This window comes from Marmota monax, unplaced genomic scaffold, assembly GCF_021218885.2.
Source record: "Marmota monax isolate L192 unplaced genomic scaffold, Marmota_monax_Labrador192_F-V1.1 WCK01_AAM20220418_F8-fsc00018, whole genome shotgun sequence".
NCBI lineage: Eukaryota > Metazoa > Chordata > Mammalia > Rodentia > Sciuridae > Marmota > Marmota monax.
The window spans coordinates 5,973,792-5,987,128 of NW_026692201.1; positions in this window are offsets into that span (position 1 = coordinate 5,973,792).

Sequence of the window (13,337 nt, forward strand, 5' to 3'; positions counted from 1 at the left end):
TTCTGCCTCGCTATAGGACTAAAAGCAATGGAGCTGGTCAACCATGGATTAAAACCTCTGAAACTATGAGTCACAATAAATCTTTCCTCCTTTAAGTTGTTCTTGTCAGGTATTTTGGTCACAGAGATAATAAGCTGACTCATGCACCCTCCAAAATATATCTTAGATCTATTTCCCCATTTCATAAGTTACCATCATCTCTTCAGAGTATTTCCTCTAGAGATCTCTCTGCTTCCACTCTTAGCCCTTTGTAATTCATCCACCCCCACAGGGGATTCTTTAAAAACACATTAAGTCATATTAAAACCTTCCACTGGCTTTTATGGCATTCAGCATGATATTCAAGTCTCTCCCATGGCCATGGCCCTGTAGGATCTGATCTCTTCCTTACCAGTCTGACTTTAATTCATGTTGCTTCTATCTTGTTCACTAACTCCAGTCACAATTTTCTTTCTGTCCTGAACATACCAAGAATAATCCTACATAAGGGTTTTTGTACTATTTCTGCTGCTTGGAATGTTCTTCCCCGATCTTCTGCTGGTTTATCCTTAAAAGCTGTAACACTCAAGGCTTGAACGTCACCTTGGAACAAGCCCCTAATTTGACAACACAGTCCCTTTCTCTGTTAAGTCAATCCATTTAATTTTCTTTTTAGCCCTCATCAATGTCTGAAATTATTCTTTTTGTTCATTTATTTATTGTTCATTCTTGTCTACCAAATATAAGCATCATTAGGTCAATATAGGATTTATTTGTCTGTTTTATCATCATAATCCTAATGTTGGAATAGTACCTGGCACATAGTAGGTTCTCAATAAAATTTCTTGGATGAACAATAGGACTATAGCTTTAGGGGCAGGGTTTGCTCCCTGGGAACTTCACTGACAAGAAGGTGGCAAAACTCATACTACCAAAAGTGCTATACAGATTTAGTGCAATTCCTATTAAAGTTCCAGTGACGTTCTCCATAGAAATATAGAAAAGACAATCATGAAATCCATTTGGAAAAATAAGAGGCTCAGAATAGCTAAAGCAATCCTTAGTGAGAAAAGTAAAGCAGGAAGCATCACAACACCCAGACCTTAAACTATACTAAAGAGCAGTAGTAACAAAAACAGCATGGTATTGGCACCAAAACAGACATGAAGATCAATGAAACAGAATAGAAGATACAGAGACAAACTCATATAAATACAGTTATCTCATAGTAGACAAAGACACCAAAAACATACATTGGAGAAAGGATGCCCTCTCCAACAAATGGTACTGGGAAAACGGGAAATCTATATGTAGCAGAATGAAATTGAACCCCTATCTTTTACCCTGCACAAAACTCAACTCAAAGTGGATCAAGGACCTAAGCATTAGACCAGAGACCCTGTGCCCTACTAGAAGAAAATGTAGGCCCAACTCATGTCAGCTTGGGAACCGACTTCCTTAACAAGGCTCCTAAAGTGCAAGAAGTAAAATCAGGAACCAATAAATGGAATGGTATCAAACTAAAAAGCTTCTTCACAGCAAAGGAAACAATCAAGAACATGAAGAATGATCCTGCAGAATGGGAGAAAAATCTTTGCCACATGCACTTCAGCTAGAGCATTAATCTCCAGGATATATAAAGAATTCAAAAAACTTAACACTAAAAAACCAAATAACCCAACCAATAAATGGGCAAAGGAACTAAATAGGCACTTCACAGAAGAAAAAATAGAATTGGTCAACAAATATATGAAAAAGGTACAACATCTCTAGCAATTAGATGAATGCAAATTAAAACTACTTAGATTCCATCTCACTCCAGTCAGAATGGCAGTTATCAAGAATACAAGTAACAAAAAATGTTGGTGAGGATGTAGGGGAAAAGGCACACTCATACATTGCTGGTGGGACTGCAAATTGGTGCAGTCACTATAGAAAGCAGTTGGAGATTCCTCAGAAAACTTGGAATGAAACCACTATTTGGCCCAGTTATTCCACTCTTTGGTATATACTCAAAGGACTTAAAATCAGCATACTACAGTGACACAGCCACATCAATATTTATAGCAACTCAATTCACAATAGCTAAGCTATGGAACCAACCTAGGTGTCCTTCAAGAGATGAATGGATAAAGAAAATATAGTATATATAAACAATGGAATATTAACCATAAAGAAGAATGAAATTATGGCATTTGCAGTAAATGGATGGAACTGGAGACAATCATTCTAAGTGAAATAAGTCAATCCCAAAAACCCAAATGCCAAACGTTCTAATGTGCAGATGCTAGCACAAATAGGAGGGGGGAGATTAGAAATTCATTAGATTAGACTAAGGGGAAATGAAGAGAAGGGAGGGGAATGGGAATAGGAAAGACAGTAGAATGAATCAGACATAACTCTCCTATGTTCATATATGCATACACAACCAATGAAACTCCAAATTATGTACAACCTCAAGAAAGGGATCCTAATGAGAATTATTATACTCCATGTATATATAATATGTCAAAATACATTCTGCTGTCATGTATATCTGTAAAGAACAAATTTTTTTTTAAAAAAAGTGGCAAAACAGATTTGGTGAACAAGAGAGAAATCTCTTCACTAGACCTATATGATCCAATGTTTCAAGTTTTGTCTTAAGAAGACGAATACCCCACTAGCAAGCCTGGGACCTGGACTTAAAACTGTCCTAACAGCACGGAGAACTTGGTACTAGGTAAGAAGCCCAATTTGCCAAAAGTCAATTCACTGAAAGACAAATTTGCTTTTTTCTTTCCACAGTTTTAGATTGGCTTGATTATATCATCTTACTGACATTTGAGGAATTTAAATTGTTGCTTAATACTGATGGGGATAGAGACAAAACAGAGATGGATGGGAATAAGGAGAATTTATTTTAAAATATATTCAACATGAATAATTCTTATGAATATATTATTCAGTTCTTTATTGTTAATATATAAGTATTCAAATTCAGGATATTATATTTTACACATATGTTTATAAGAATAATACATTATAAGGAAAATAGATCTCTGAGAAAATATGTTTGATTTTGGTGGTTGCCATCTTGATTTTCTCCTTTTTGTCTGTTTTTTTCACCTTTGTCAAATAGGGGTTTCCTAATCTCGGTTCCTACATCTTTCAATGTTCCTTTAGAATACAGTGTTTTATTAGTGTCTTATGGTTATTTTCATCCTTAAAATGCTTATTCAAGATTATTGGAGTCCTTGTAAATGAAAGCGCTTTGTTCATAGGTTAGTCAAGAGCCAATAAAGTTAAAAAAAAAACTTGAAGAATGGTCACTGAGTCAGATTCTCTGGCTTGAGATTAGCTTCTGGGAGAGGTGACCACAGAATATGGGATCTGTACTATACTGCCATTTTCAGAATGGCCTTGAAGAGCCTGCTGGGTAGAGATGCAGTTAGCAGCATTGCTCCTTAAACAGTGTGATCAGATACTCTCTGATGCCATGTTTAAAGCCAACTGCCATTCAAGATGCCAAGGCCCATGGGATGGGACAAAGCTTCTCTTCACCGAGTATTGTAGAAAAGGCATTCAGGATAGAGCTGAGGTCTGTGCCTCAGAGAAATGGGCACAAAACCTCAAACTAATCCCATAGAGAAATAAACATGTCCCCAGTTCCAATGACAGATATATGCTCTCTACTCTGTGGTTATAATGAAATATTAATTCATAGTGAATGTCTCATAATTCAAAGTTCACTTTGGTTACATACATGACAGACTGTCAAAAAATACAGCTGCTCCAGCATTATAAGGAAGGACTATTTAGAGTTCTGCTTAGTTCACAAAGTAAGTGAGTTTTTTTTTTCCATTAGAAAGTCTAAATGTTCTTAGGTTCTTGCAGAGATATTTGTATGTTTGGGGTCTCTGTCTGAACTGGATTGCTGGACTTGATTGATTAGGTTAGTTTTGGTTTAAGGAGAGTTTACAACTTGTCTTTCTGAACATGTCAATACTTGTGCTTTTGCCAGAGATATAAAGGGAAAAATGAAAAAAAAAAGATAGTGAAACCTAAACTTTGTTTGGTCTAACATGTAAAATGATTAAATGTTTACCACCATTTAAGCTGTCAGTGTACCTTTGCAGGAATGTGGTTACATCTCTGTAAAATGGGCAGAGTGAGGCTACCTGAAGAGAAAACATGGTGCATATGTGTGCATTGGTGACTGGAAAAGAAAGAGAGAAACTTATTTCACACATATAAACGATGGCTTGACCTGGCTTTTTGCAGGAATTTAAGAAAATGTGACTTATTCTTCCCTCAGGTTTTTTTTTTTTTTTGTTATTAGTGATGAGGGAATATGAACTCTGACCATACGTCTCAGACTGAACAAGGACAAAAGGGGCCTGTTTCTAAGGAAGGGATTTTTCACCTGAGTTTCAATGTTTTGAGAGGGATCTATGAACCTTCCAGAGTTTCCCATGAATGTGTATTTTCTGAGAGGCAGGTCTATAACTTTCATCAGATCCTCAAAGAAATCCATGAACCATGCAGGCTAAACCCAACCCACCACTCTTGGGAATATCAGTTTATGGTGGTGACTAGATAGTAAGACAATAAGGATTAGGACCTAGAGTCATCCACAGCAATGACAGGGAGCCCGGTTGGATGAGTGGCTTTCTTTGTGTGAAAAACTGACAGCAGTAAATTGTGACATAAGCAAAGATCTGGAACATTCTGCTACTGGCTGTTCTTCTCCCCAGTGGCAGGGGTTTGTGAGAGCACAAAAAAGAGCCAGGTTTCTGTTCATCCAGTGGAAATGGGAAGAAGACCAATAGGGTGACCAGATAAACACTAGAAAGACTAACTGAAGCAGGGCCTCAAATTAACCTTGGGGAACAAAGAGAAGCACCCAGTAGGCAGCATTGTGAGTCTAAACCTTGTTTTACTCTCAAGAGACATAATAGCAAATAGAAACAAACCTTGCAAAAATGCCACTCCTAACATCAATACAGTCCTTCACACTCCATGGAGAAAGAACTGAGAAACTGCTACAAATGTCCACTTTTAATTTCAGCAGTTCTTGGGACAAGAAGATGAAGAAGACATTTTTAAACTATTTTTTTAAGTACTGAGGAGTGCTCAGTACTAGGATACTCTACCATTGATCTACATCCCCAGCCCTTTTTATGCTGAAACAGGGTCTCATTAAGTTGCATAACCTGGCCTTGAATTTGTGACCCTCCTACCTCAGCCTTTTGAGTAGCTTAGATTACAGACACATATCGCTGTACCTAGCAAGACATTCTTACTCTTGAATAAGAATTCAGACAACAAAATTCCAAGAAAATAGACAATACTGGTTTATCTTGCTTTAGCAACAGATGAGACCCCAGAAAGCTGTGTTTAAAGAGAATGGTTATAGATCAAATTATGTGCTAGATGTAGCAGGATGAGGATTTTAAGGAAGCCTGAATCTAATTCTCTTGTAAGAAAGACACTATCCTTTTTTTTTTGCAATGCTAATAATAACATCCTTTCATCTGTATTGTAAATATAGACTGCCATAGCTGTGATTCTTTAATCTTAAATATGGATATGCCCATATCCCTAATATGTGCATATATATGCATAAAGATTCATCACTATATCCTCAGCATTAATTTTCATGTAATTTAAGGACCTGCACTTTCTACTTTGTGAATCTTTCTGTCCTGTAAAGGAAACGAGTTCACTCAACTACACACTATCAAGCAGACAGGTAATCAATCAGTGATCACACATATCAGTTCCAGCTGAGCTCCCGTCTATTGCTAAGATGGTTACAATAACCTCTAACTGTACCATGTAAGTAAAAATGGCCTCTTAGGCGTCAGTACACCAAAGGTTCGGACAAGGAGGATCAACCCTGCCACTGGCAGTAACATTAGTTTTTTTTTCAAATGTGTCTTTGTCAGCAGTATTTTTAAACATGGGCCCTATCCTGTACTATATTTTATTGCTAAAAGCATCTTTATTCTCCAGTTTCACAGGTAAAAGGCAATTTTTAAAATGTCATGATAGAAAGTAATTTTTCAAGGTTTTCATGACAGGACATAAAATTAGATTAAAAATATCCAAAATAAAGCTTTGCTCATCAAGACTAGGACTTTCATCTGTGTTCTAGGACATTCGGGCAAAACTCTCCTCTTACCAACATTGCTAAGTTGACTGAGGAAATATTTTCAGCTTTCATAGAAAATGTATGAACTCATGCACACATGCCTTTATGTAAAAGCCCTCGCTAGTTAGATTTTCCTCATCTTGCCTTTTGAGCAGATCTCACGGGAGCCTAACTGGTTAAAAATGCTGAATTCCAAAATGCTAAGGTAGTGGTGTTGGATGGTTTTACCATGCCAGCTAGAGGGTTGATGCTTTTTCATATGGTTACTGGCATATTGTCCCACAGAAAGGAATTTACAAAGATGGCCTTTCTTTCCTAGGCACGTGCTGACAGCTACTAGTGGCAATCAGATCAGCGTGGATTTCACAGTAAAAGGAAGAAAATAGAAAACAAAAAGAGAGAAGGAGAAAAAGAAGAAAGGGGGAGGGGAGGGAAGGTTAAGTTGGGTTGTTTCTCTTTTTCCTAAGAAGAGGGATAATTCAGGGATTACATTTGCTAGAATTTTAAAGAAGAAAATTTCATTATCAAAGTCATGCTCTTCAAGAGCACATGTGGGAGACAGGTTGGGGGAGTTAGAGATTTTTAAAATCAGACACTTCATACATATTTCTCCTGGTTTCCCTACTATGTGAAACAAACAAACAAAAAAACACAAAACATAATGCCTTCCTTGGAGATTGGGGAGGTCAAGGAAGGCAGAATCCACACTTGGTTCCTGATCATGGCTACTAGCTATAGAAGTTTAAGCTGTTACTTCTTTCTTAGTTTTATCTGTGAATAGAAGTAATAATAATACCTATATCGTAAGGATCAAATGAGAAAACATAGAGAGTTTAGTATGTACCTGACACATAGCAAATCCTCAGTAATATATTTTAAATAGGATAAATTTGAGATCATGTAAAAGCATATGATGGCAAATAAAAAATTCAGAGCAGAAATTCTAAAGTTTAAAGAAATGTAAACAAAATAGAGTGATTCAGAGGAGAAAATGCTATTTGAGCCATACTAGATTAGAATGGTTTCAGGAGATTCCACCAGGAGTGATTTGGGTAAATTAATGCATCATTGTGTGTAGCTTGCTGAGATCCTGCAGAATAAATTTGGACAGAAGGTATTGAAGTCCTTACCTAGAGGAGTGGTTGTGAATAGGTAGAGAAAATTGATGGTGGGCTGGGTATGTGGCTCAGTGGTAGAGCACTTGCCTAATATGCAGGAGGCTCTGGGTTCAATCTCTAGCACAAAAGAAGAAAATAGAAAAGAAATAGCTGGTATCACCAACAATGATGAGAAAGAAGAGAAATATTCTTTAAATCAAAGGAGTTCTTCTATAATTTGGAAGACAAGAAATTACCAGAAATAGAATGAGACAAATGTGGTAAATTCATAAAGGTTCTTTTCCCCAGGAGCCCAAAGTATTTTCAATCATGAAAGTGCTATCCTTCCCAAAAGAAAGTTGGTGATATAAATACCCAGAAGATGTTTGTTATTTGCACAAAAATCAGGAGAATGGGGTGGGGAGGGGGTATTAAGGAATGAGAGAAGGTAACTTTTTCACCAATAGACATCATGTTCAGAATGGGATTTAGCTCTGAACTTTCTGGCAGTCAATGTAAAAGGGAAAACGTATCAGTCATGTGGAGAGAAAGTAAGCCAGCTCTCTTTGCATTTTCAAACTCTAAGATGTAATAACAACCAGACTGCTCCAAGTTTAGGAAAGGAACAAAAAATAATAATAATAAACTCAAACTTTTTGTTTAAATAGACATTAAGACTGGTAGGCTTAGCCATTTTAAGCATTCTCTGAAAAGGGACTCCTTACTTGGGTTCTCAAAGTAGCTCAGGCTCATCAGTGAACGGGTAGTTTTTGGTTAAAATAGATGCACACACATTATCATTGATGTACCAATCCTTAAACACATGCCTTGTCCAATCTTAGATGGAAATAAACAGTCTATTAACTCCTTTCTCCAACTTTGGTGACTTATAGACCTTTTCATTTTTAATTTTGGAGGTGTGTGTGTGTGTGGGGTGGGGGGTGATATTCCATCCAATAAGAAAGAACCACCATTCGGGAGCTTGCCCCTGTGGGGGAGTATAAAAGAGAATTTGTGGTCGGATCTACAGGGTCCCAGCCACCTAGGAGCAGTTTCCATGTCCCCAAGTTTCTTTGGAGGAGTAGGGCTAGTTTCTCAGGCCAGCAGCTGCCCTGCCAGAAGGTGGAGGGAAAGGGAGAGAGGAAAAGAGAAAAGGAAAAGGAGTCAGAGAGGGAAGGGGAGGAAAGAGAGAGGGAGGAACAAAGGCAGCTTTTGTCTTCACACCTCAGCCTCACGGGGGCGGGGCGGTGGGACAGGGGCTGCACTTTTGCAGCCTGTGTGAGCAAGTGCTTTGCCGTGGAAATCTAATTTGACAGAATAGGTAAATAAAATCAACAGTAATCAGCTCCTGTTTTATTTACAGGACGAGGTCAATGTTTTTTAAGCATCAAACTAAACAGCTTATTGAAAACGGATTTCAGGGGGACTCCATGAAGGCGGTTCTGGAAGTTGGTTTGATTTTAAGTGTCCAAATACAATGTATTTTGCAAAAGATCTTCAAGCAACAGCTTAGCAAATTCACTTGGCGGTCCCGCACAACCCCGCTAGCTGCTCCGGGATCTCGGGCCCTCAGAGCAAAGTGGACCCCTTCCCCTCATCCCAGGGCGGGACTGTCATCGCACCTCGCCCCGGAGTGGGGGCCAGGCAGGCGCCGCGCTCATTCCTCTCACCGGCTGCGTTCCTGCCGTCCTTTTGTTTGGTTGCCTCCTCTTTCCCCTTGGTTGTTGATTATTAGTATTTTCCTAGTTTTCCAAACTAATAAGTGCCACTATCAGGCAGTTGGAAGCTCTCGGAGGCTGCAGGCTTTGCCGCTCTGCCTTAATTGATATTGAACGAGCTGCTGGTAGACGGGAACAGGGCCGCTGCTGGATAATTTGCAGTTTAATCAGCGTTTGTAATGAGAGCGGCTGATTAGGGCTGTTGGAAATAAAAGAGAGTTACAAGGAACGTCTGTCAGAGTCCGGTGATAATTCAGGACTAATTGTGGTGATTAGCGCAAACTGGATGACTTTGGGCTTTGCTAATGCAAAGAGAAACGTGCAGGCTCCAGCCAGGGACCCCTCCGAGAACAGTGCACAGGCTGCGCACAACTTTGCTGAGCCATTTTCCTGCGAGGCCCCCAGCGGCGCGGGGGCGGCAGGGTGGTGGGGGTGGTCACTACCTTCACTGCTGAGCCGCGCAGGGAAGACTGGGGCGGCGGCCCGGACACCCCGCGCCCTTGTCCTGTACCCGGGCGCTTCCCCCCGCCTGGTTGTGGCCAGGTGGGCACCTCTCCTCGCCCCCACCCCATACTCTCCTCATCTCATTCTCTCCACACCGGTTCCTCGGTCTGTAACCTGGTCGCAACCCCCTCGCAGCGGGGGAGGTTCATCTTGGCCTCCCCCAGATCTCCAGCTAGAGCCACCACCCACCCTCGCGCCTTCTGGGCGTGGGGGGAGCATCCGAGCAGTCAGGGTTTTCCGGAATTCCCTCTCCTACCCTATCGTCTCCTCCTTATTCTCTTTCTCCCAGCTGTCTAGGCCCTAGTCTCTGCACCCAAGAGAAAGGTTCTGTACGCTGCAGTCCGCCAAACTGTTGCCCCGAGAGGGCGTCCCGCCGCCTGCGCCACCCCAGATAGGCACAACCTTCTGAGTGAGCTGGAAAGAAGGGAACCACCGCTTATAAACTGCCCGAGTTCTCATTATTGAGGAGTTTCATAACTCTTTAATTCATTTTTAATGATGGTAATAAACATGGTAGTCATTTTGGAACAATAGCTAAAAATCATAGGGCCATTACTGTCCATTAAAGCAGTGTTTACAGTTCAATGGAGGTTCACGTGCCCCGTAGTCATTCATATTAGCGAAAGGAGAGATTTATAGGTCGGAGAATGGTTCTCTTTTTATTCTTTATATACATAAAAAAAAAAACAATTTGCTCAATAAGCTTTAAGTTCACTTGGCTTTTAATCGTGTGAATGGGGATTAAATAAGGAGCTGTTGTCTGGCCTCTGATTTCTATTTGATCAATAAATCATCAAGTGCCTTAAGTGCTTTATTCACTATCAAATTAAATGAAAAATACTTTAACCTGCGTCCCTGGTGTCAGCAGATAAAGCTAATAATATTTTCTGTTATGTTTCCATTTAGGTATTTAACACTCAGAAAAATCTGCTAGGTCTTGCACTGTTTTTCTCTATTACAGATAGCACATATTTATCCCACATACCTACAGACATAGGGAATTCTCAACATCAAGGGGGAGAGCTTACTTGTTGACAGGCAGAAAATCTAACCAGGGTCTCCTAATTCACACCAAGTATTTCAGTAACCAGCCCCAACTAATGTGTCTACAACTTAAAGAACAAGGTATGGAGGTGCAGGGCCTCAGGTCACACAGGTGCCAGGGGAGGCTGCCTCTTGCCTTCTGTGGCAGGCTTGAAATAACCTTTTATCCGAGTGTTCACCCTTTTCACTTTAATTCCAATTCTTAATAATAAATCTAAACAGTAGGGCCCAAACTCTATTTTTCCCAAATTTTCAGTCCTGGATTTATGAATTTTTTACACATAGTCCTTCCTTGCTTTTGGAGGAAATGGCTGGCACTTTCTCCCTGCACTGCAGATCTAGAACCATCCTAGGAGGTCTGTATTTTATAGGATAATAGAATCCAAATCTTGTGTTTATGGATACCAAACCAGGTTGTTATTCCATGTGTTTCACAAAAGCATTTCCCTTAGTTGTGTGTATTTTGGAAAGGGATTTTCCCCCTTTAATGTCTGTGGGTAAGATGGCTCTGGCCTGAAGGGGGGTGGGGGTGGGGGTGGGGGGACAATCGAATGATATTTGTGAGGTTTAATTGCTAACTTAGCAGCTCGGTCACACCTCCCAACCCATTAGATGATGAAATCTCACCTGGTTAACGGGTACAGCACTGTGGCCTCAATGGCGAGTGCCTGATTATACAGCCAAGCTGCTAATTTACCAAACCCCCCAGCCAGGGAGGCCTGGACGGCCACCACTCACTGTATTCATGCGGTAGCTAAGAGAAGGAACCGTATTCCCTGAGCCGCTTTCCAGCTACCCGCAGAATGAGAAATGTAAAATTAGTGGAGATGTGTGCATGAAGGGAGCCGAGCAATTAGCAAGGCGCGGGCGCCCGCTAGCCCAGAGGGGGTCGGGGAGGGCGAGCGGGGAGACCAGGGCGCAAGGGCAAAGGGCTTCCTTCCTCGCAGGCTGCGGACTCCAGGCCCCGGCGGCGGCAGGGTCAGCGCTGGTGCAGCAGCTCCAGTTGAAACCGCGCCCAGTTAGGAACAATGCCGCTTCCTACCAGCACTTTGCAATGTAAGCCGGTCGGCGACTTGATGCCCAAGCGGGCTCCGGGCCCACCACGCGCCCCCGAGCGCGCAGACACTCTTTTTCTGTTTCTTTCCAGCTTGGCCCGGCAAAATCATGTGAAATATCCAAATACAGCAAAGTCAGCAACTGGCAGCGTCTCCATGAACAGCCCTCAAGTACAAGGACATGGATTTAAGACCTCTGGGTCCCTTTGCTTAGTACCCCATTCTCATTGTCTTCTTTCTCCTGCCTCCCCATTTCCTAGCTTCCAGATAGTCAGCAGCCACTCTTCTCGGTGGATGCAGGACTTGGCTTTCATACAAGCCTGTGATCTGGGTTTCCCTCTGCGGGGGTGGGGTTGCGAGTAAACTGGATATTTACTACAGGAGTGTGCGCACGCACCTCTGCCTGGGAGGGCAGGTGTATACTGATTCTGTTAGATGCAGTGTGGAATTACATGCATTTGTGCAGGTTCCAAAGCCACTTGGCAGTCGTGTTGTTGCTCTGAGATTGGATGAGGGGCCCAAGGAGAAAGCCCCTCTTCAGGGGCTTCACGCCTACCTTTACTTCCTCTCCTTCCAGATCCAGGTGGCAAACCCTGTCCCCTTCCCACTCTCCCTTAAAACCAACCAAACACTTCACAAACCTTTATTTATTTGTTTGTCTGTGGTTATTGCCCATGTTATTAATTGCACCCAGGCCTTCCTTGCTCTTTGAGAGAGCAGCGGTATAAATTGGCTCTAATAAATATTAGCCGCTAGATTAGGCGAGGTGAAGCTGGCACCGCGCTCTATTTTCGACCTGTAGCCTCTGCGAAGCCGCCAGTTCTGCGCCAGATTAGCCCCATCCATCCAGTGTCAATGGTTGTCTTGTTGAGAAAATCAGTGAGTAAACAGGGCTGACAGAGAGGGGGCCCAGCTGATTACTCATACAAATAGACTGCAAACTCCTCCAGGAGAAGCTGTTTCCAGAGATGGGTTTCTCGCATTGACAAGGCTGCTTCTCCCAGGATCCTGTGTCCTGCTGTTCCCACTTTGTCCTCCATCAATCACACAATTGTGTCCGGGATGTTTTATAGAGTCACTTAATATCCCTGCCTTCATCTCTATTCACTTAGAGAATCATCTGCCATCAGGGCTAAAGGCTTTCTGCAGGACGGGACTGGCGACACACCCGGGCAACAATAGCTCTGGTAGAAGCAGGACCCAGCGCCCTTTCTAATGCTAATAGAACAGCCCCGGGATGTTCCAGTGCATGGCGGCCTCTATTGAAATCGGCCATTAGCCCTTTGTCCACTGCATTAAATTATCCCCTGAGCTAGTCTATGATAGGGGTAGGAGGCCACAATAAGTTTTCTTTAAAAATTATTTCTTTTCTCCTAAAATGGTTTTTAAATCTGAGAATAGGTTGTTATGAAAGTCATGCATAAGTGCTTTCTGTCTTGTTTACAAGAAAGGGGGAAATATCTGCAGGCTCAAGTTTATAGAGTTATTTAAGCCTTTATTCACTCTCCCTTATTATTTGCAGCACCCTGCCCCTCCCCCACCCTTCATCCTCTTTTTCCAACCAACCTGTCCCATCCAGATATAGAAGGATTAAGGGAAATTTAGTTTTAGACCAACTGTAGGGCATCTTTTAAGCAGAGAATTTCCACAACCAAGAGGCCAGCTGGATACAAAATCACATTTTACGGGGGAATTTTAAAGACAGAAGAAAGAATTACAAGGTATCACTCTTTAAGTGGCTCATCTACAAATTAGATTGCTACACAATTAATCAGAAAGTTAATTAATGAGCAAGTTACTAATT